This window comes from Rhinatrema bivittatum, chromosome 4 (assembly GCF_901001135.1).
Source record: "Rhinatrema bivittatum chromosome 4, aRhiBiv1.1, whole genome shotgun sequence".
NCBI lineage: Eukaryota > Metazoa > Chordata > Amphibia > Gymnophiona > Rhinatrematidae > Rhinatrema > Rhinatrema bivittatum.
The window spans coordinates 136,891,808-136,914,841 of NC_042618.1; the positions used below are offsets into that span (position 1 = coordinate 136,891,808).

The 23,034-nt window shown below is 40.0% G+C and overlaps 1 protein-coding gene across 6 annotated transcripts in view; it reads right to left on the reverse strand.

Moving 5' to 3' along the window:
* FUT8 (fucosyltransferase 8) overlaps positions 1–23,034 on the reverse strand; it is a 543,593-nt gene that overhangs the window by 331,461 nt on the left and 189,098 nt on the right. Inside the window, exon 1 of one of the 6 annotated variants that reach the window (XM_029598882.1) lies at positions 20,801–20,931. The exons of the other annotated variants lie outside the window; for them this stretch is intronic. The gene's annotated coding sequence lies outside the window, so the exon portion shown is untranslated. Of the gene's footprint in view, positions 1–20,800; positions 20,932–23,034 lie in introns of those variants that run through there. 6 annotated transcript variants of the gene reach the window in all.

The window sequence follows — 23,034 nt, forward strand, 5'->3', positions numbered from 1 at the left end:
TAATATAATTTTTGAGTCTTAACAGTAAAGAAATGCAACACTATGCCATAAAATACAATCGCACACATTGTCACAAATAAATTTGTATCATAAAACTCAAATAACAGACCTCTCACAACCTGTCATGATTCCAAATCAGAATGATTTTCAAACCTGATCCAACAATCTATCCCATCCAATTATCACACTTAAATACAACCAGAACTATACCACAACCAAATATAACCCCTAATACCCCCATTCACGTCTAAAGCTCAAAACACCCCGAGGCACTAACATCACCACTCAGCGCCCCATACAACTTATAGCTCTGTTTGCCACTGAAGACAGCGTTGCCACATTTTCTCAAATGTACTTGCTTGTTTATGCCTAACAGCAGTTAATTTACTAAAGTAGTACACTTTCGCCAATCTCTGAACAACTCTTTGTAAAGGTGGAGAATCCTTCCATCTCCCAAAATACGCAATTTCCCCCCGGCAACTAATATTTGGTGAGATAAATATACCACAGAAGTAACAGAATCTGTGTATGGAACACTTAAAAGAAAGAGCATAGGATCCTTAGGTGTTCGTTCTCCTACAATAACAAAAATCAATTGAACAACAGAGTCCCAAAAAAGGACAATATTAGGGCAATCCCAGTATACCGTCCAATTTCCCTACTCAATACGGATTACAAGATCTTTGCCAAAATTCTAGCGACTCGTCTAGCTCATATTATGCCGCACCTCAGACATCCTGATCAATTAGGTTTTATCAAAAAACATCTCATTTCCAACAATGCATGCCTCTTCTTCCATGCGCAAATAGCTGCGAAAAAGCAACCCTCTCCGATTATCGCACTCTCTCTGGATGCAGAAAAGGCATTTAACAAGGCCATATCTTTTTGAGGTGCTTTAAATTTTTGGATTTGGCCCTCAATATATCTCTTGGGTTAAGCTACTATACCGATATCCTAAAGCTTTTATATATTTAAATAACAGATGCTCCCAGGTTTTTAGTTTACAGAGAGGAACCCGACAAGGATGTCCCATGTCCCTCCTTCTATTTAATTTAGCATTGGAACCCTTATTACAAACTATCTGGGCAAACCCACTTATAGAAGGTATAGATGTTGGAAATGAGATGATTAAATTATCTGCTTATGCTGACGATGTATTACTGTATATAGGAATTCCGGTATATAAAAATTAAAAATAAATAAATAAATAAATATAACTAACCCTAATTCCTCTCTTCCTCATCTGTTCTCCACAATATCACACTATTCCTCTATCTCTGGGTGTAGCATAAACTGGCACAAATACAAACACTGCCTTTAAACCTACAAGATTCCCTGGTAGATCTTGCAGCATATCCTTTTCATTTCTTAACAAAGGGGCTCAAATACTTAGGGGTGACCTTCTACTCTGATTTAATAGATACACTAACTCATAATGTGAATGGTATCTTGTCCGAATTAAAAGAAACTTTGATGTCTTGGTCCCCTCTCTATCTCACCTGGTGGGGCAGGCTAGATACAATAAAAATGGTTCTTAGTCCACGCATCAACTACATCCTATCCATGATACCGATATTTTTTCCTTCAGATTTTTATAAACAAGTTGAAGGGATGTTAACGCAATTTCTTTGGCACAGTAAGGCACTACGCATAGCACTATCTAAACTGAAAACCAATAAGATGCAAGGTGGTATCAACTTCCCTGATTTTTACTCATATCATCGAGCGTACATCTTACATCAGGCATATTACTGGTTCTCCAATGTATTCAATCTAGCTGACCCTCCCAGGTGGAAATTATTCGAATATGAGTTAACAGCATCAACCCATACAGAAGTTTTAATTGGCCGGCCCCCTATGAAACAACTTCGTACGCACCCAATTACTGCATCTACTTATAAAGCCCTTAAAAACTTAGACTCTCTTAACTTGCCTAATGCCCTTCCTTGGAAGTACTCCCTTTTAGCACCCATTAAATCACATCCAGATGTTAAATTAGATGCAAGTTCAGTTAATTGGCAATTATGGGATAACAATGGAATATGGTATATATCACAACTTTTTCATCAGGGTACCTTAATCTCTTTTCCAACTCTGTGTAGTCAATACTCCCTCCCCGCCACCCAAGCATTCACCTGGCTTCAGATCAGCACAGCCATCTCTGCTGCCCATAATTCTAACTTCCAGCTCGATAAGCTCCCCCACATTTTGACCTTTTATCAGAAATTAGGCCCTTTAGGTCATTTAGCCTCAAAGTTTTATAAAGCATTCTGTCGCTCCTCTTTCTCGAATAAAGTAAATGTATGTACAGTTTGGGCTAATGATTGTAATGCTGATCCAAAAGATGTAAATTGGCAATAGTTTTGGTCATCTTCTCTGTGGATATCACTGTCTTCTAGTCTGACACAAACCTTCTATTTTGTCTTACACAGAGCCATCTGAACCCCCTGGAAAATGTTCCGTATTGGTCTAATATCCAATCACAATTGTTGGTCCTACCTGGCGCCTAAGGCCACAATGTCCCATATGATTTATAATTGTCCACCAGTATACCATTTTTGGGAACAGATCGGGAGAATCATATCTAATATTTTCAAGTTCTCCTACCCATTAAGCTACCAAGTGGTTATTCTCCGGAGCACCTCCCCAATATTTAATCTCTTGAAAACAGAAAGCAAACTACTAGATTTTCTTATAGCAGTAGCCATCCATTTGATAGTTTCATTCTGGAAGCACAGTGATCTTCTCAGAAAGCAATTTTGGTGGAACTCTGTAGGCTTATATTCTAGATACGAAAAAGCAGCAGCGATCAAAAATTGACGGTTGACCAATTGGTGTCGGGTGTGGAAATTGCTGGATGACTATAATAATAGTAATTAGAAAGACTCAACTCAGCTGATGTTCATTACCATTAATATCTGATTTCATAATATCTATAGGCGTCCTAAACTTCTGAAGATGTACCCGTATTGTGGTGTTGGTTTTTTTGTGATGGTATTCCTTTCTGTAAGTGTCTTTATGCTTTTATACCCTCATAAATGTGAACTATTTATATTACTGAAACCTTAATAAAGAAATTTGAACTTAAAAAAAACAACAAGGAAAGAAATTTAAGATGACCAAAGAGCAAATCAATGGATTCAAATTTAACAAATGATAAATCAAAATTTACTCAAAAAATCATTTAAAAGTGGTTTAAATCTCACTACAACAAGGTCCAAAAGGCTGTGGGCCTGATTTTAAAAAGCATTTACTCGAGTAAAAACCAGGTTTACTGGAGTAAATTCACTTTACTTGAGTAAGTGGTTTTTGAAAATTGCTACAATATATGCCATTGACTTGTCTATAGGATTTACTCACATAAGTGCACTTTACTTGAGTAAATGGCTTTTGAAAATTGCTACAATAGTAGCTACATTTACGCATGTAACTCCTTTTGAAAATTACCCCCTGTGTTTCCATAAATAGCTATTTGCCACATGCTCCAGAGACTGTGACCGTGAAGAAAAAAACAGGAAGCAGAAGAACAACTTATTTTTATCTACAGGGTCAAATTTGCCACAATTTCAAGACATACATAGCAAGCTGTAATGAGAATGTACAGCTGCATCTATTCTGTGTATTTCTGTATGTGTGCTGAAGGTAACGATGTTATACACTCAGATTAAAAGAAAAAATGGCACAGGCCAGGGATGTCTGAAGCCACGGCATTCTTTTTTAAAGAAAGTTTGCTTTCTAGCTTGCAGCATGACTTGGAGCAGAAATTATTTATGAGCCTGTCCTATACCAGGAAGTAAATTTGCATATATTTTTCCTATTTCTCAAGTACTTTTAAAGTGATTAAGTACTACTTCAGCAAAACAGTAACTTTTCTCAATGAGTCTGCTATTTTCTTATTTATTGTAAACTGATTGAAAATACTGATTTGCTGTAGTTTAGATATTTGAGATAAAACTTTTGGAAATCTATCTACGGAGCACACTTTTGTTCATAGTTAATAAACACGACGCACGTGTTAAAAGCAAAACAGTAATGGAAGGAAAGCATGAAGTTCAAGTAACTCAGAATTTATCATCTATCAAAAAGATTTGTGCTAGCACTCAACAATAAACCAACACAGGATGCACACTAAGAATAACTAAGATACATTTTTTGGAAATAGAGCTTTTGTCTACATCAAAACTGAACAAAAACATAAAATGGATCTTCAGTCAAAATGTATTGCTCATTAATTTTATTAGATATTTCAGTCTATGATCATTCCAAAGAAAAAAATGAGAAAAGTGAATGACACCTAAAATATAAAAAAATAAAGAACTGATCTCAACATAACTGTATTTTAGGAAATTAGGCAACTTATTTTATACTATTAAAAAACAGATTTGTATACGTAACATACAATATATAGAACACAGCAACAAAATGTTAAAGAGAAAAATAATTCAACATTACCAGAGATGATAGGCAGCAATTTCTATCCGGTAGGACTCTTCAATCGTACCTTCACATTTCCTATCACTAAAGGTCATAGTACATGAATGTATGAATTAAAATGCACAAATGTCTCTATTCAATGGGACAAACTGATTTACTGCAGCGCTGCAATCAGCCCAGATCTCGGACACTGATCTAGTTGGTTGTGAAGTGCACATACAAATTAATAGGTTTCTATCTTACCTGCCTTAGCTACTGCTGTCTGAACAGGCACTGTGCTCTGTGTTTACTGATGCAATTATTCCCTCACTGCTTAAACTCTATGGGGAATCCAGCCTTGAAGTCAGTACTGGAGCCTGAATAAATTAAAGCTGGCAGTTCCAAGGCGAAGGACTAGTAGTGATACAGAAGACTGTAAATAAAATGAATTGCTAACCGCGCTGCGTGACTAATTATGCTGAAAATAAATATCAATAAGGCTTGCCCAGGCATACCATAACAAAAGTCTTAGAATTGTTTTGTTAGATATTAATATTATGTTTTTAAGAAAGTTTCACAAATCATACATTTTCATATTTAGAAGGGAATGCAATGAAAAAGTTTACCAAGGACACGAGGACAACAGAGAGTGTGTATTTTTCAGGATCAAAAGCCTTTAAGAACATAAGAACATAAGAAAATGCCATACTGGGTCAGACCAAGGGTCCATCAAGCCCAGCATCCTGTTTCCAACAGTGGCCAATCCAGGCCATAAGAACATGGCAAGTACCCAAAAACTAAGTCTATTCCATGTTACCATTGCTAATGGCAGTGGCTAGTCTCTAAGTGAACTTAATAGCAGGTAATGGACTTCTCCAAGAACTTATTCAATCCTTTTTTAAACACCGCTATACTAACTGCACTAACCACATCCTCTAGCAACAAATTCCAGTTTAATTGTGCGTTGAGTAAAAAAGAACTTTCTCCGATTAGTTTTAAATGTGCCCCATGCTAACTTCATGGAGTGTCCCCTAGTCTTTCTACTATCCGAAAGAGTAAATAACTGATTCACATCTACCCGTTCTAGACCTCTTATGATTTTAAACATCTCTATCATATCCCCCCTCAGTCATCTCTTCTCCATGCTGAAAAGTCCTAACCTCTTTAGTCTTTCCTCATAGGGGAGCTGCTCCATTCCCCTTATCATTTTGGTTGCCCTTCTCTGTACCTTCTCCATCGCAATTATATCTTTTTTGAGATGCGGCGACCAGAATTGTACACAGTATTCAAGGTGCGGTCTCACCGTGGAGCGATACAGAGGCATTATGACATTTTCCGTTTTATTCACCATTCCCTTTCTAATAATTCCCAACATTCTGTTTGCTTTTTTTGACTGCCGCAGCACACTGAACCGACGATTTCAATGTGTTATCCACTATGACGCCTAGATCTCTTTCTTGGGTTGTAGCACCTAATATGGAACCCAACATTGTGTAATTATAGCATGGGTTATTTTTCCCTATATGCATCACCCTGTACTTATCCACATTAAATTTCATCTGCCATTTGGATGCCCAATTTTCCAGTCTCACAAGGTCTTCCTGCAATTTATCACAATCTGCTTGTGATTTAACTACTCTGAACAATTTTGTGTCATCTGCAAATTTAATTATCTCACTCATTGTATTTCTTTCCAGATCATTTATAAATATATTGAAAAGTAAGGGTCCCAATACAGATCCCTGAGGCACTCCACTGTCCACTCCCTTCCACTGATCCTACTCTCTGTTTCCTGTCTTTTAGCCAGTTTACAATCCACGAAAGGACATTGCCACCTATCCCATTACTTTTTACTTTTCCTAGAAGCCTCTCATGAGGAACTTTGTCAAACGCTTTCTGAAAATCCAAGTATACTACATCTACCGGTTCACCTTTATCCACGTGTTTATTAACTCCTTCAAAAAAGTGAAGCAGATTTGTGAGGCAAGACTTGCCCTGGCTAAAGCCATGCTGACTTTGTTCCATTAAACCATGTCTTTCTATATGTTCTGTGATTTTGATGTTTAGAACACTTTCCACTACTTTTCCTGGCACTGAAGTCAGGCTTACCGGTCTGTAGTTTCCCGGATCGCCCCTGGAGCCCTTTTTAAATATTGGGGTTATATTTGCTATCCTTCAGTCTTCAGGTACAATGGATGATTTTAATGATAGGTTACAAATTTTTACTAATAGGTCTGAAATTTCATTTTTTAGTTCCTTCAGAACTCTGGGGTGTATACCATCCAGTCCAGGTGATTTACTACTCTTCAGTTTGTCAATCAGGCCTACCACATCTTTTAGGTTCACCGTGATTTGATTCAGTCCATCTGAATCATTACCCATGAAAACCTTCTTCAGTACGGGTACATCCCCAACATCCTCTTCAGTAAACACCGAAGCAAAGAAATCATTTAATCTTTCTGCGATGGCCTTATCTTCTCTAAATGCCCCTTTAACCCCTCGATCATCTAACGGTCCAACTGACTCCCTCACAGGCTTTCTGCTTCGAATATATTTTAAAACGTTTTCACTGTGAGTTTTTGCCTCTACAGCCAACTTCTTTTCAAATTCTCTCTTAGCCTGTCTTATCAATGTCTTATATTTAACTTGCCAACGTTTATGCTTTATCCTATTTTCTTCTTTTGGATCCTTCTTCCAATTTTTGAATGAAGATCTTTTGGCTAAAATAGCTTCTTTCACCTCCCCTTTTAACCATGCTGGTAATCGTTTTGCCTTCTTTCCACCTTTCTTAATGTGTGGAATACATCTAGACTGTGCTTCTAGAATGGTATTTTTTTTAACAATGATCACGCCTCTTAGACATGTTTTACTTTTGCAGCTGCTCCTTTCAGATTTTTCCTAACAATTTTTCTCATTTTATAAAAGTTTCCCTTTTGAAAGTTTAGCACGAGAGCCTTGGATTTGCACACTGTTCCTCTTCCAGTCATTAAATCAAATTTGATCATATTATGATGACTATTGCCAAGCGGCCCAACCACCATTACCTCTCTCACCAAGTCCTGTGCTCCACTGAGAATTAGATCTAAACTTGCTCCCTCTCTCGTCGGTTCCTGAACCAATTGCTCCATAAAGCTATCATTTATTCCATCCAGGAATGTTATCTCTCTAGCGTGTCCCGATGATACATTTACCCAGTCAATATTGGGGTAATCGAAGTCTCCCATTATTACCTGTTCCACGCGCAGGTCTCCCATTATTACCTGTTCCACGCGCAGGTCACCAGAGGCAGGCAGAGCTCCGGAGTCTCAATGCGTGGATGAGACGATGGTGCAAGGAAGAGGGATTCAGTTTTGTTAGGAACTGGGGAACCTTTTGGGGAAGGGGGAGTCTCTTCCGAAGGGATGGGCTCCACCTTAACCAGGGTGGAACCAGACTGCTGGCGCTAACCTTTAAAAAGGAGATAGAGCAGCTTTTAAACTAGAACAAAGGGGAAAGCCGACAGTCGCTCAGCAGCGCGTGGTTCAGAGAGATGTATCTTTAAAGGATACTAATGATGCATTAGAATTAGGGCATCCCGACAGTGAGGTTCCAATAATTAGAAAAGTAGTCCAAGTGCCTGTAACTAAAAACTCACCTGAGCTAAAAAATTCTAACTTATCCCTATCAATTAAAAAGCAGAATAAAAATACAAACAAAAAACAAACTTTGAAATGTTTGTATGCTAATGCCAGAAGTCTAAGAAGTAAGATGGGAGAATTAGAATGTATAGCAGTAAATGATGACATAGACTTAAACTGGCATCTCAGAGACATGGTGGAAAGAGGATAACCAATGGGACAGTGCTATACCGGGGTACAAATAATATCGCAATGACAGAGAGGAGCAGTCGGGAGGAGGTGAGGCGCTTTATGTCCGGGATGGCATAGAGTCCAACAGGATAAACATCCTGCATGAGACTAAATACAAAATTGAATCTTTATGGGTAGAAATCCCTTGTGTATCAGGGAAGACTACAGTGATAGGGGTATACTACCGTCCACCTGGTCAAGATGGTGAGATGGACAGTGAAATGCTAAGAGAAATTAGGGAAGCTAACCAAATTGGTAGTGCAGTAATAATGGGAGACTTCAATTACCCCAATATAGACTGGGTAAATGTATCATCGGGTCACGCTAGAGAGATAACGTTCCTGGATGGAATAAATGATAGCTTTATGGAGCAATTGGTTCAGGAACCAACGAGAGAGGGAGCAATTTTAGATCTAAATCTCAGTGGAGCACAGGACTTGGTGAGAGAGGTAACGGAGGTGGGGCCGCTTGGCAATAGTGATCATAATATGATCAAATTTGATTTAATGACTGGAAAAGGAACAGTGTGCAAATCCAAGGCTCTCGTGCTAAACTTTCAAAAGGGAAACTTTGATAAAATGAGAAAAATTGTTAGAAAAAAACTGAAAGGAGCAGCTACAAAAGTAAAAAATGTCCAAGAGGCGTGGTCATTGTTAAAAAATACCATTCTAGAAGCACAGTCCAGATGTATTCCACACATTAAGAAAGGTGGAAAGAAGGCAAAACAATTACCGGCATGGTTAAAAGGGGAGGTGAAAGAAGCTATTTTAGCCAAAAGATCTTCATTCAAAAATCGGAAGAAGGATCCAACAGAAGAAAATAGGATAAAGCATAAACATTGGCAAGTTAAATGTAAGACATTGATAAGACAGGTTAAGAGAGAATTTGAAAAGAAGTTGGCTGTAGAGGCAAAAACTCACAGTAAAAACTTTTTTAAATATATCCGAAGCAGAAAGCCTGTGAGGGAGTCAGTTGGACCGTTAGATGATCGAGGGGTTAAAGGGGCACTTAGAGAAGATAAGGCCATCGCGGAAAGATTAAATGATTTCTTTGCTTCGGTGTTTACTGAAGAGGATGTTGGGGAGGTACCCGTAATGGAGAAGGTTTTCATGGGTAATGATTCAGATGGACTGAATCAAATCACGGTGAACCTAGAAGATGTGGTAGGCCTGATTGACAAACTGAAGAGTAGTAAATCACCTGGACCGGATGGTATACACCCCAGACTTCTGAAGGAACTAAAAAATGAAATTTCAGACCTATTAGTAAAAATTTGTAACTTATCATTAAAATCATCCATTGTACCTGAAGACTGGAGGATAGTAAATGTAACCCCAATATTTAAAAAGGGCTCCAGGGGCGATCCAGGAAATTACAGACCGGTTAGCCTGACTTCAGTGCCAGGAAAAATAGCGTAAAGTGTTCTAAACATCAAAATCACAGAACATATAGAAAGACATGGTTTAATGGAACAAAGTCAGCATGGCTTTACCCAGGGCAAGTTTTGCCTCACAAATCTGCTTCACTTTTTTGAAGGAGTTAATAAACATGTGGATAAAGGTGAACCGGTAGATATAGTATACTTGGATTTTCAGAAGGCGTTTGACAAAGTTCCTCATGAGAGGCTTCTAGGAAAAGTAAAAAGTCATGGGATAGGTGGCGATGTCCTTTCATGGATTGCAAACTGGCTAAAAGACAGGAAACAGAGAGTAGGATTAAATGGGCAATTTACTCAGTGGAAGGGAGTGGACAGTGGAGTGCCTCAGGGATCTGTATTGGGACCCTTACTGTTCAATATATTTATAAATGATCTGGAAAGAAATACAACGAGTGAGATAATCAAATTTGCAGATGACACAAAATTGTTCAGAGTAGTTAAATCACAAGCAGATTGTGATAAATTGCAGGAAGACCTTGTGAGACTGGAAAATTGGGCATCCAAATGGCAGATGAAATTTAATGTGGATAAGTGCAAGGTGACGCATATAGGGAAAAATAACCCATGCTATAATTACACGATGTTGGGTTCCATATTAGGTGCTACAACCCAAGAAAGAGATCTAGGTGTCATAGTGGATAACACATTGAAATCATCGGTTCAGTGTGCTGCGGCAGTCAAAAAAGCAAACAGAATGTTGGGAATTATTAGAAAAGGAATGATGAATAAAACGGAAAATGTCATAATGCCTCTGTATCGCTCCATGGTGAGACCGCATCTTGAATACTGTGTACAATTCTGGTCGCCGCATCTCAAAAAAGATATAATTGCGATGGAGAAGGTACAGAGAAGGGCTACCAAAATGATAAGGGGAATGGAACAACTCCCCTATGAGGAAAGACTAAAGAGGTTAGGACTTTTCAGCTTGGAGAAGAGACGACTGAGGGGGGATATGATAGAGGTGTTTAAAATCATGAGAGGTCTAGAACGGGTAGACATGAATCGGTTATTTACTCTTTCGGATAGTAGAAAGACTAGGGGACACTCCATGAAGTTAGCATGGGGCACATTTAAAACTAATCGGAGAAAGTTCTTTTTTACTCAACGCACAATTAAACTCTGGAATTTGTTGCCAGAGAATGTGGTTCGTGCAGTTAGTATAGCTGTGTTTAAAAAAGGATTGGATAAGTTCTTGGAGGAGAAGTCCATTACCTGCTATTAAGTTCACTTAGAGAATAGCCACTGCCATTAGCAATGGTTACATGGAATAGACTTAGTTTTTGGGTACTTGCCAGGTTCTTATGGCCTGGATTGGCCACTGTTAGAAACAGGATGCTGGGCTTGATGGACCCTTGGTCTGACCCAGTATGGCATTTTCTTATGTTCTTATGTTCTTACCAATTTGGTTAGCTTCCCTAATTTCTCTTAGCATTTCACTGTCCATCTCACCTTCTTGACCAGGTAGACGTTAGTATACCCCTATCACTATAGTCTTCCCCGACACACAAGGGATTTCTACCCAAAAAGATTCAGTTTTGTATTTAGTCTCATGCAGGATGTTTATCCTGTTGGACTCTATGCCATCCCGGACATAAAGCGCCACACCTCCTCCCGGGTGCTCCTCTCTGTCATTGCGATATAATTTGTACCCCAGTATAGTACTGTCCCATTGGTTATCCTCTTTCCACCATGTCTCTGAGATGCCAATTAAGTCTATGTCATCATTCACTGCTATACATTCTAATTCTCCCATCTTACTTCTTAGACTTCTGGCATTAGCATACAAACATTTCAAAGTTTGGTTTTTGTTTGTATTTTCATTCTGCTTTTTAATTGATAGGGATAAGTTAGAATTTTTTAGCTCAGGTGAGATTTTAGTTACAGGCACTTGGACTATTTTTCTAATTATTGGAACCTCACTGTTGGGATGCCCTAATTCTAATGCATCATTAGTATCCTTTGAAGATACCTCTCTCCGAACCATGCGCTGCTGAGCGACTGTCGGCTTTTCCCTTTGTCCTAGTTTAAAAGCTGCTCTATCTCCTTTTTAAAGGTTAGTGCCAGCAGTCTGGTTAAGGTGGAGCCCATCCCTTCGGAAGAGACTCCCCCTTCCCCAAAAGGTTCCCCAGTTCCTAACAAAACTGAATCCCTCTTCCTTGCACCATCGTCTCATCCACGCATTGAGACTCCGGAGCTCTGCCTGCCTCTGGTGACCTGCGCGTGGAACAGGGAGCATTTCAGAGAATGCTACCCTGGAGGTTCTGGATTTAATCTTTCTACCTAAGAGCCTAAATTTGGCTTCCAGAACCTCCCTCCCACATTTTCCTATGTCGTTGGTGCCCACATGTACCACGACAGTTGGCTCCCCCCAGCACTGTCTAAAATCCTATCTAGGTGACGCGAGAGGTCCGCCAACTTCGCACCAGGTAGGCATGTTACCAGGCGATCCTCATGCCCACCAGCCACCCAGCTATCTATATTCCTAATAATCGAATCACCAACTATGACAGCCGACCTAACCCTTCCCTCCTGGGCAGTAGGCCTTGGGGAGATATCCTCAGTGCGAAAGGACAATGCATCACCTGGAGAGCAGGTCCTTGCTACAGGATCCTTTCCTGCTGTACCTGGTTGGTGCTCTCCCATCATGAGACCTTCTTCCTCCAAGGCAGCACCAGGGCTGCCAGTCTGAAGTTGGGACTTGACTACTATGTCCCTGAAGGTCTCATCTATATACCTCTCTGTCTGCCTCAGCTCCTCCAGGTCTGCCACTCTAGCTTCCAGAGATCAGACTCGTTCTCTGAGAGCCAGGAGCTCTTTGCATCGCATGCACATGTACAACTTCTCACCGGTGGGTACAAAATCATACATGTGACACTCTATGCGAAAGACTGGGAAGCCCCCTTCTTGCTGCTGGACTGCTGCCTTCATCTCAATTTTGATCAGTTCCTAGTTAAATTTTAGGTTGCTATGGGAGTAGGAATGTGTCTAACTTCCTTTAAATGTATTAGTGAATTCACTATGTGTCTGGTAGTGGCCTACCGGGGTCTGATCGAATTCTCAATAAAGTTTTTGTTGATTTTTTTTTTTTTTTGTGAAAGTGGCACCTGCCTATAAATTAAGGGATGAGCTAGGGGTGGCTGGGTGAGGGGTGGGAGGGTTGGGAAATACAAACAGTCTAACTTCAGTTAGTCAGCCAGAGTGACTCACTGCTCTCTTGATTAACAAATGTTGGTTCCTATTCAAACCCAATCACACTACCTCAACACCTTTCCAAGGTGAGTAACTGAGCTGAACTATTCAACTTTTTTACTTAGGTATACACTGCTCCTAGCTTATTTCTAGCTTCTGGCTACTTTTTGGGTTTTGTTTTGTTTTTTCAATACAGACACTCAGTTTGTATTAAATACAAACACTCAGTTCTTTAAAAGTCTGCAGAACACTCAGTTCTGCAGACTTTTAAAAATAAACACACTACCTACTGCTTACTAGCTACCTTATTGACTGACTATTTAAAAATACAAACACTCTAACTTGTTTATTCACTGCCTTTCTGACTATTAAAGGCACAAACACACAAACACACTAAATAATATTCCCAGATAGTTAACTTTGCCCTAATACTTTTAAAAAAGACAATGTCCCAAGCAAAAACTTACTGATTCCTTTCAGCCACCAGCAAGGTAATCCTCTCCTCTCAGTGTTCCCACTGGAATGTGGGTTACTGAGCTCTTCCCTTCTAATTTACAATGTGCTTCTAAGGTAAATTAGTACAAAACAGTTCCTTTAGAGATTTACACTTCAGTTAGTTTTCCTGAGTGACTCACTGCTCTCTTGATTAACAAATGTTGGTCCCTATTCAAACCCAATCACACTACCTCAACACCTTTCCAAGGTGAGTAACTGAGCTGAACTATTCAACTTTTTTACTTAGGTATACACTGCTCCTAGCTTATTTCTAGCTTCTGGCTACTTTATTTCTTATGCGCATAAGGAAGTCAGCTCAAAGGTTTGAGAGACTGACTTAGGCCTAGATATTCTAAGACACCGTGGTGTCGTGAATCGCGCAGTGCAGGGGAGGTGAAGAGGGGGGTGGGCCTGCGATAGCAGGCAGCAATCGCACCTCTGCGGTGCGATCGCTGCCAGCTTTCACACCCATCGTAAAAGGTGGTGCTATTGGGCACGAAATTGGAAGCGAAAAGGCTCCTTACTTTTTCGCTGTCCACGCTGTCTTCACGGCATCCGCCCCGGTGCCGCCCCGACTCCTCCCCTTCTGGTGGCTACTCCTCCCCAACCTAGCTATCGCACGCGAAAAGAGACTTTTCACGTGCGTAAAGTCTCTTTTTGTGTGCGCTAGCATTAGAAAATAACCCCCTTAATCAGGTATCCAGTTGACTTTACTTAAATACACTTTTGCCCAGGAGATTAGTACAACACTCATAAGAACATGCCATACTGGGTCAGATCAAGGGTCCATCAAGCCCAGCATCCTGTCTCCAATAATGGCCAATCCAGGCCACAAGAACCTGGCAAGTACCCAAAAACTAAGTCTATTCCATGTTACCGTTGCTAGTAATAGCAGTGGCTATTTGATTTAATATCACAAGGTGAAAAACATTTGCTGACATTAAAATTCCTAAACATCCTGAGAACTCTAACTAACCTTGAAGACATGCATATTTTTATAACTCTTCATTGTGTTGCCTAAAACTACAAAGAGATACATTTGCCTTTTCGGTTATCTAAGTGTGAGACAGTTTCAAGACCTAGCAGTGCCTCCTGGAACCCTTCTGGTAAACTTCCACTAAACAGATGCCTCTAATACATTTTTATTATCACAGTCCCTCCTTAGGTCCAGGGGGCAGTGCTTGTCTTAAATGTCTACTATATTTTCACTCAGAGTGCATAACCTATTAAAGCCTTCATCTAAGGATACATTCTGGGGCACTGCAAGTATGGCTGAGACCATTATTTTAGGAATACTTCTTTTATATAACATAAAAATGCATTAAACGGATACATACAGAATAAGGAGGAATAATATTATTGTTATAAGTATCATTAGAAACTCTGGCTCCAAAGTCCTAGCATTCTTCCCAAACCAAAGACATCCCATGAGGGGTTTTCTGTGTCAGTGAAATGTGTAAGGTGTGATAATAGAGTATCCATGGCTTGCATGTGATTTCTAATACTATTATCATTATTAAGATAGGAACAACAAGAAGAATTAATAAATTGGCAAACCCCTCCTTTGTCAGCAAGCAGCATATCTAGCACCATAAGATTATCTAAATCTATTTCTTTAAGAGACTTAATCTCTTGTTGCATTAGTCCCATAATCTTCATTGTCTCTTTCATGGTGACTTCCACAGTGGCAGAAAGATTTTTTAAAGTACTTTCAAGTTCAAAAACTTCTAAACCAGGAAAAAAGGTTCTCAAAACACGGTGAAAGGGATCACTATCCATCTGGAGATCAAATAGTGACCTGCGCCTTCTCTTAGGGGTAAACCAATTCTGGTGATGCTTGTTTAGAGAAAACAAGGGTACAATGTATCCAAAGGAAAACTGAGCAGTAGTATTAAAGGAAACAGGAAACAGTTTTTACTGCTCCCCACGGTGCAAAGAACCATAGTCCTGAAGTATTATAAACTGATAGTCTGCTGTCATTTACTCTTACCTCAGAGGTGGTGAAGTAGATTTTTGATATGTTTCCTCCGGTAACAACAGGAAGGCCCAACACAGAACAGCCTTGCACTTCAATATAAGCTTTGGCAAGCAAAAACATGAGGGAAGGGGTATACTCATCATAAGTATAATTTCCACCTGAGGATGCATCCAAAGCCAGTAGAGCAGGGTCCATGGATCTTTTTCCCAGCCTCCATAGGGCACAGCTGGCGAACTGCATGGACTGACTGACTGCTTCTGCTATAGTCACAACCAGGTAAAGTCCTGTTGAAGCATGGGAGATAGATGGGACACTTATGCTTATAGTCTCCGCAGTAGGAAGGATGTGCCCCGGGGAGAGCCACCACCTTGTTGTTAACGTTGTACAGATGAACAGTCATGTTTAGTTCATGGTCCAAGCATTCATGCACAAAGCTCCATCGTGCAGACAAACAATATTTTTACCACACAGTAGTAACCATTCTTATAGGTGACGGTCATAGTAACTGTACAGTTTGCCCAAGGTGTAGCACCCTCCGGCTGAAAACACCACCCTGCCTGTTTGGTCCGCAGGGGTAGGGCATAAGGGTTAGCGTGGGTAAGAGAGGCAGCAGTAGGTGCAATATAAGTATCCCGATTAAGGATGGATGATTCATTAAAAGGTACAGGAACAAACCCAGAGCCATCCGGATTTAAATGATAGCATAGCTAGCAATCTGAAAGATTCAAAGATTCCTGCAGTGTTTTAGTGTAGGCCAGATAAGTCTTTACATGGGGCCCCAGATAGGGCCATGCCTCTGCGGAGTGCAAATGAATCAGAAACAAAAGCAGGATTATGTCTGTTCCAGCAGCCTCGTGAGAGAGAGAGTTCTATGTTCAGTAGCTTCCTGCTGTTGTACTGTAGGCCTTTTTACAGTGGGAAAGGTGTTCCCAGGTAGAGTGTCCTTCTAATTTTACTGCAGAATGTAAGGTTAAAAGTACCTGATAGAGGCCCCTCCACCTGGGGGCCAAGGAGTTCTTTCGTCGGAAAATCCTCAGAAAAACAAAATCACCCGGTTACACACTCTCAGTAGGCGCAAAGCCACTGGAGGAAAAGATGCTCGTACTTTCTGCCAGTGTGAAATCAAAACTTTCTGCAACATAAACAAGTAATGGTTTAAATGTTCTTCCTGGGAAAATATGAGGGCAGTGGAGGGTTTCGGTATTGGACCAATAGCCATTGGTCGTCCAGTGACTATCTCAAATGGGGTAAGCCCTGTTTTGGAATGAGGTGATGCCCACAGGGCCATTAGTGCTAAAGGGAGAGCCCGTAGCCAAGTTCATTTTGTTGCAGCCATGATAATACCCAGCTTAGTTTTTAGCCTGCCATTAAAGTTTCCTATAAGGGCAGAGGCTTGGGGAATGTTAAGGGGTGTGGGACCTGGCAAGCCTTACTTAGCAACACTACTATGTCATTCACAAAGTGTGTCCATTGATCACTATGAATTGATTCTGGAATTCCATATCTTGGAATAATTTCTCTCAGCAAAATCTTAGCTATAGAGTTTGCGTCTGCCTTCACCACTGGAAAAGCCTTCCCCCACCCTGAGAAACAGCAAATCATTGTTAGTGCATACTTGTAATTTTGGCATAGAGGCAATTCGATAAAATCAATTAGGTATGCAGGTGTGATGACCAAGCCTTTGGATGCTTTGTACAAATTATATTGTATACACTGAGAACATATGGTAATAGCCAGAGCCATAACAGCTAAGATCAACCCCCAGCAGTGATGAAAGAACATGACCACTAATGCTGCAGGAGCTGCATGGGATGCCTGGTGTATAGAAAGTAAGATATGGGGCAGTATATGTCGGGGGGCCACTTCTTCGCCACTTGGGCCAAACCATACTTGATCTTGTCCATGATTTTGGACAGTGGCCCCTCCTTTTGCCCATAGCTTCCAATAATCCTTATCCTTCGCCTGCCACTGAATTAAATTTTTAATATTAAAGTCTTTTTCTCTATGTGGTGTGTGTGTTAGCAAATGGCATCCCGCAATCCCCACAGTATTGTTGGTCAGAGCTGCATGCTTGGCTGCCTGATCTGCCAAGTTATTCCCTTTGGCTACAACTGAATCTTCTTTGCTATGTCCAGCACATTTAACTACTGCCAGCTCAAGAGGCAACAAGCTTCTAGTAATTCTTTAACAAAAGACCCATGCTTAATTATTTCTCCGTTAGCTGTTAAAAACCCTCTCATTTTCCACAATGCCCCGTAATCATGGACCACCCCAAAGGCATAACGAGAATCAGTGTAAACAGTAAGACGTAATCCCTTTCCTCTAGAGCAAGCCTGGGTAAGGGCTACCAATTCTGCAGTTTGTGCTGATCATGCATGTGTGAGAGGTCCAGCTTCTAGGATTTCTCACTGAGTACATACAGCATATCCAACCTTCAGTGGATATGCATCATCATGGAGAGTGGAGCCATCTACAAAACAAACTGCGCCAGCATTAGAAAGAGGGATATCTTTTAAGCCTTTCCTGGGCTGCAATACATATTCCATTAACACTGCACAATCATGGTCCGGGGTTTATTCTAAGTCAATTATTTCTGGTAGTAAAGTAGCAGAGGTGAGGGCAGAACAGTGATGAAAGATAACATTCCCTGATTGTGAAAGGAGTTCATACCTCGTCATGCGTTCCAAGGTGATTACCTGGGTCTTGGGTCTTTGCATTGTTTAAAACCGTAAACAAAGTGTGTGGTAAGCAGAGATGCAAAGGGTGGTACAGAATTAATGATTGAGATCTTTCTACCATCAGGGCTGCTGCAGCTGCAACCTCATGACATATTAAATAAAAATCTTTTCCGTGGTCTGGAAGCCCTAATGTTGGGGCATTAGATAAGGCGGCTTTCAGAGACTGGAATGTTTTTTCTACCTCACTAGTCCATTCTGAAGCATGTATCTGTCCTTGTAATCTGTCCTTGCCCTTAGTATTTGGTACAATGGTTTAGCCAGAAAAGTAAAATCAGGAATCCACATTCTACAACAATTTACCATGCCAAGGAATGCTCGTAACTTTTTCAATGTCCCAGGGACAATTCTCTCAGTAGGTTTTTTTTTTTATCTCCTCTAGATAGCGGGAAAACCTAAATATTTCATTTATAATTGACATATTTGAAGTTTACCTTTTAATACTTTAAGACCTAATGAATGCAGGAAACACAGCTCTACTTCAGTATTGCCTAGGCAAAACTAGGTGAGACAATACAAGAAGATCAATAACATACTGAAGTATCTTAACTATTTGGGATAACTGTCAGGCGTTACATTTAATACTAGCCAGGATTTATTTTTGTGTGATTCTCTTATTACAGACCCTTAGAAAAACAGGGATGTGATACATCTGGCATCATTAGGATATGACATAATTTTTAACTGACATACTTTAGCATTGACTATATATATAATTAACATTACCATGCCATAACTTACTCCATCACACTTACTCGCACCTTCAAAAACTTACAGTAGTAATGCCCTGTTCAAACAAACAAAACTTTCCAAAAAGGAAGAGCTCATTCAACTCTGTATTCCCTGTACTAACAAGATACAGATTTTTTATTCACTGTAAACGAAACTAAAAATTCTTGCTAAATCAAGGTTATTATTATTATTATTATTATTATTATTAATATCTTTTAATTCCTCACCAGTGTGTTTTTAAACAAGTGTGTTTTTAAACTGAAAGATTAATTCATTGAATGGAGTTTTCCTCCTCCGTTTGTGTCTTCTCCTGAGAAACACTTTCCTGCATCCCCTACTTGCCCCCCTTTCTCTCTGCTGCTAACCCCTTAACTGCCTTGTCCTTTCAAGTTTTAAACTTTAACACTAGTAATTGCTCTTTCAGCAATCAAATTGTCAATATCACCAATAGAGCCCCCATGTTCCCCAAACAGTTCCTGATATTTGCCACCCTTTTCTGGAAAAGACAGTTATTGATCTCTGAAATCAAATTAGAATTTTTTTTTATCCTAATGCTATAAGTTCCCTTAAATCTACAGTGTCTATTTGGTTCAGTAACTATGCTGGAACATTAAACTGTTAGTTACTAGTCCAGTCAGACATGTTATCAAAGCCTGGTCACCAGGACTAGTGCTAGACTTACACATGATCCCAGCTTTAGCAGCAAAAGGACACATTCTTTTTTGTCATTTTCTGAATATGTTTAATAACTCTAGAAAACAATCAATCATTCACTCCCCTAGGAATTCTGAAACAAGGAAAAGCAATATATCCTTTTCTGATAATAAATTAAATACTCATAGCTTTTCTAACTCTAATTGTTATATGAAAATAGCTGCAGATGAGTACATTTTGCACAAATATGTCTCACAATTCTATAGTGCAGAGAACAGGAAGCAGGAATGCCAATAGATAATATCCAAAATAAAGGCAGATAGTAAAAACACTTTCTTACTGCAGAAGCAACTCTAGAATTTCTAATAGATGAAAAACATTTCACTTTACTCTTCAACTACTAGTCTATTTACTGGCACAACACTTTTCCTAATTGATATATAAGCAGTCCTCTAAAATACCCTGCATCCAAATAGACATCGTTTCCCTGTATGCAAGAGCTGTAACTAATGCAGAGATTGTACAGGAACCATCTAACAGAAAAAAAATCTAATTGTTAAGGCTTTTCAAAAGTATCTTCAGCTGGAAATTTCCCCCTTAGTAGCATGATGCCATTCAAACATATATCGGACTGCTTCTGGTCCATAATTTTTCCACATATAATGGGCAGGGGTTTTTAATGGTGGTTCTGGTGTTTCCTTGCTGGGTAAATCTCCCATATTTTTATTTTCAAGCAGCAATCCTTTGTTGGATTACAGGCACTCTCCTTTTGTATCAAATACTCCGTGTATTAAAGATTTCCCAAGAAATCAAAATTCCCTTTGTTATCGTTTATTTTTTATGGTTTACTTTTGTCTTTTTATCCCCCTTTTTCTCTTTTTTCTGGGTTTTTTTTTTTTTTTTTATATATATACCATAGCAGGTATGCACTTCCTATACTTATCCTAGCCTTTTCCTAGGTTATATTCCCAGGGAATTCGTCTCCCTGATTTCTGGTCAGTCTAGACTGCCCCAGCCTATATACCTTAGCCTGTATTCCCAGGGATTTCACCTCCCTGTAATCCACCGGGCCCGGTATTTTTCCCAGGAGTCTAATTCCCTAAATTCCTTTCCTGGAGCCCTGCTCCCTATATTAATCCGCCAGCTATGTCAGACCATTACTTTGTAATTCTGACTGCTTTGTAATTCAGAGGACCACACTAGTCTCCACATAATAGTGCATAAAATAATAAGTAAGCACATTTCCCTTAAAGGTCTTAATGTTAGTGCAATACAAATGGTACAGCACAAAAAACAAGGAGAAAAGGATTAAAAATACCTTCAGGGATCTTGTGTCCTGTATTCCGTTTGAATCGAGAGAAGGGCTCTCGGACTGTACTGTCCTGCTTCAGGTCAGCAGGCGTCCTCTCTCCTGCTGCCCTGCTTCAGGCCAGCATCCCTTCTTCAATTCCCGGAACAATGAACCATCTGCAATGAAAAGGTTTACCGAGGACACGAGGACAACAGAGACAGTGTATTTCTCATGCACATAAGGAAGTCAGCTCCAAAGTTTGAGAGACTGACTTAATCAAGGATCCGGTTCACTTTACTTAAATATACTTTTGCCCAGGAGATTAGTACAACACTCCTTTGATTTAAGATCACAAGGTGAAAAACATTTGCTGACATTAACATTACTAAACATCCTGAGAACTATATCTAACCTTGAAGACATGCACATTTTTTATAACTCTTCATTGTGTTGCCTAAAACTACAAAGAGATTCATTTGCCTTTTCTGTTATCTAAGCGTGAGACAGTTTCAGAGACCGTTTCAAGACCTAGCAGTGCCTCCTGGAACCCTTCTGGTAAATATCCACTAAACAGATGCCTCTAATAAATGTTTATTATGAAAGGAATCAGAATTTAAAATAAATTTGCCCCCAAAGCAGATTCCCCAAAACAAAAAAAAAGCCTAATATCTGCACACCAATAATTATAGTTACCTTTTTCTTTTATGAGCCGTAAGGTTCAGTACTTTTCCCAACTGTTTTGCAGTGGTTAGGGATCCTTGACCCTACTTCACCTTTGATTAGGATGTCCCAGCTACAGCTTCAACACAGAAATTGCCATTTCCAAATGCACTGTGACAGAATTTTAAACTTGCTGATAGGGCCAGCCTAGTGGAAATATTTGCACAGCCATGCAGACCTGGGTACCATTCCTGAATCCAGCTGCTTCTCCTGGAACTGACAAAGGCCTGGAATTCTACAGAAGTGTTCACAGCCCCTTGGAGAAGGGCGTTCCAGTCACTGTTCAAAGGCAATGCCCAGTTTCAAGATTCAAGGTGAACACATACTGGGTTTCAAAAGCAGCTGTGGTCTGTGGCTACTGGGCAAGGACCATCGTGGAGATAGCTTGGTTAGATTGGATTGGTGGGAAAGGGTTATAAAATGGCAAATACCCTGAGCAGTTGCAAATAAAGGATCGGATCCCTGAAGTCCAGTCTAGAGGCTGGTTCTAACTGAGATAGCAGGCCACAGGAGCAGGAGGAAATTGCCAGAGCAAAGAAGAAGGAAAAAATTGTGCTGTTAAAAGTTGAGGACGGGAGAACTTCTTGGCTGGAATCACCCTCGAAGGAGAGGGACTCATTGGGGACCGAATCGCTGTTCTTTCTTGCCATTCTAGAGCCTAACATCAGGAACGGACCTAAGCCACGCCCCCAGAAGTGACGTCATCTACCGGGCTGAATGCCAGAATAAATTCAGCTTAGGAGCGGTGTGCAGCCGCTGGCACGCGGCCGAAGCCACGCACCAAAAGGGCGCGCCCCTTGATAAAAATTTTTCTTATTAGCCCTATTTGATATCGTATGGGTAGAAAAAGAAAAACAAAAGTTCTGACGTCTTCTCCAGCAGTTCAGCAGGCTAAGGGACCAATGGATTTTCATTTGACAAGACAGGTAAGTCAGTCTGCCGCAATTCAATACCAGACACTTCTTTTTCATCTGGAGCATCGGCAAGTCCCAGCCAGCAGCTTGGATCTCAACCATTAGTAGAAATGCCGACTCCATCACAGCCAATTGTAAAACAAGTAGATGTGGTTTTAATCAATAACAGCGACTCCCATTCTATAGGAGGAGCTGGGAAAGATGAATTGGGGGCTATAGGGGGCTCCGAGCTACAGAAGATAGTTTTGGATCCTATTGACCCCCAAAACATAGCATTGGTTGATGTATGGAGGGCTATAAATGAAATGCAGAAAGTTATGATGGGTTTTATGGCTCAAAGTAATAATTCTATTGAAACCAAAAATGTTTTAGATTTGCATGATAACAGGCTGAAACAAATAGAGAAAGCAAGTAAAACGGCTACTGTACAGATAACATTACAATCAGCCAATAATGCTTTTATTAAAGATAGTATAAGTATTCATCGGCAGATTGAAAGTCTTGAGAATGAAAATAGAATGAGAAACATAAGGTTTTTGAATTTCCCAATGACTAGACTTATCTCCTAGTGAATTACTAAATAAATATTTGGTGGAAAACTTAGCAATTTCATCGACAGATGATAAA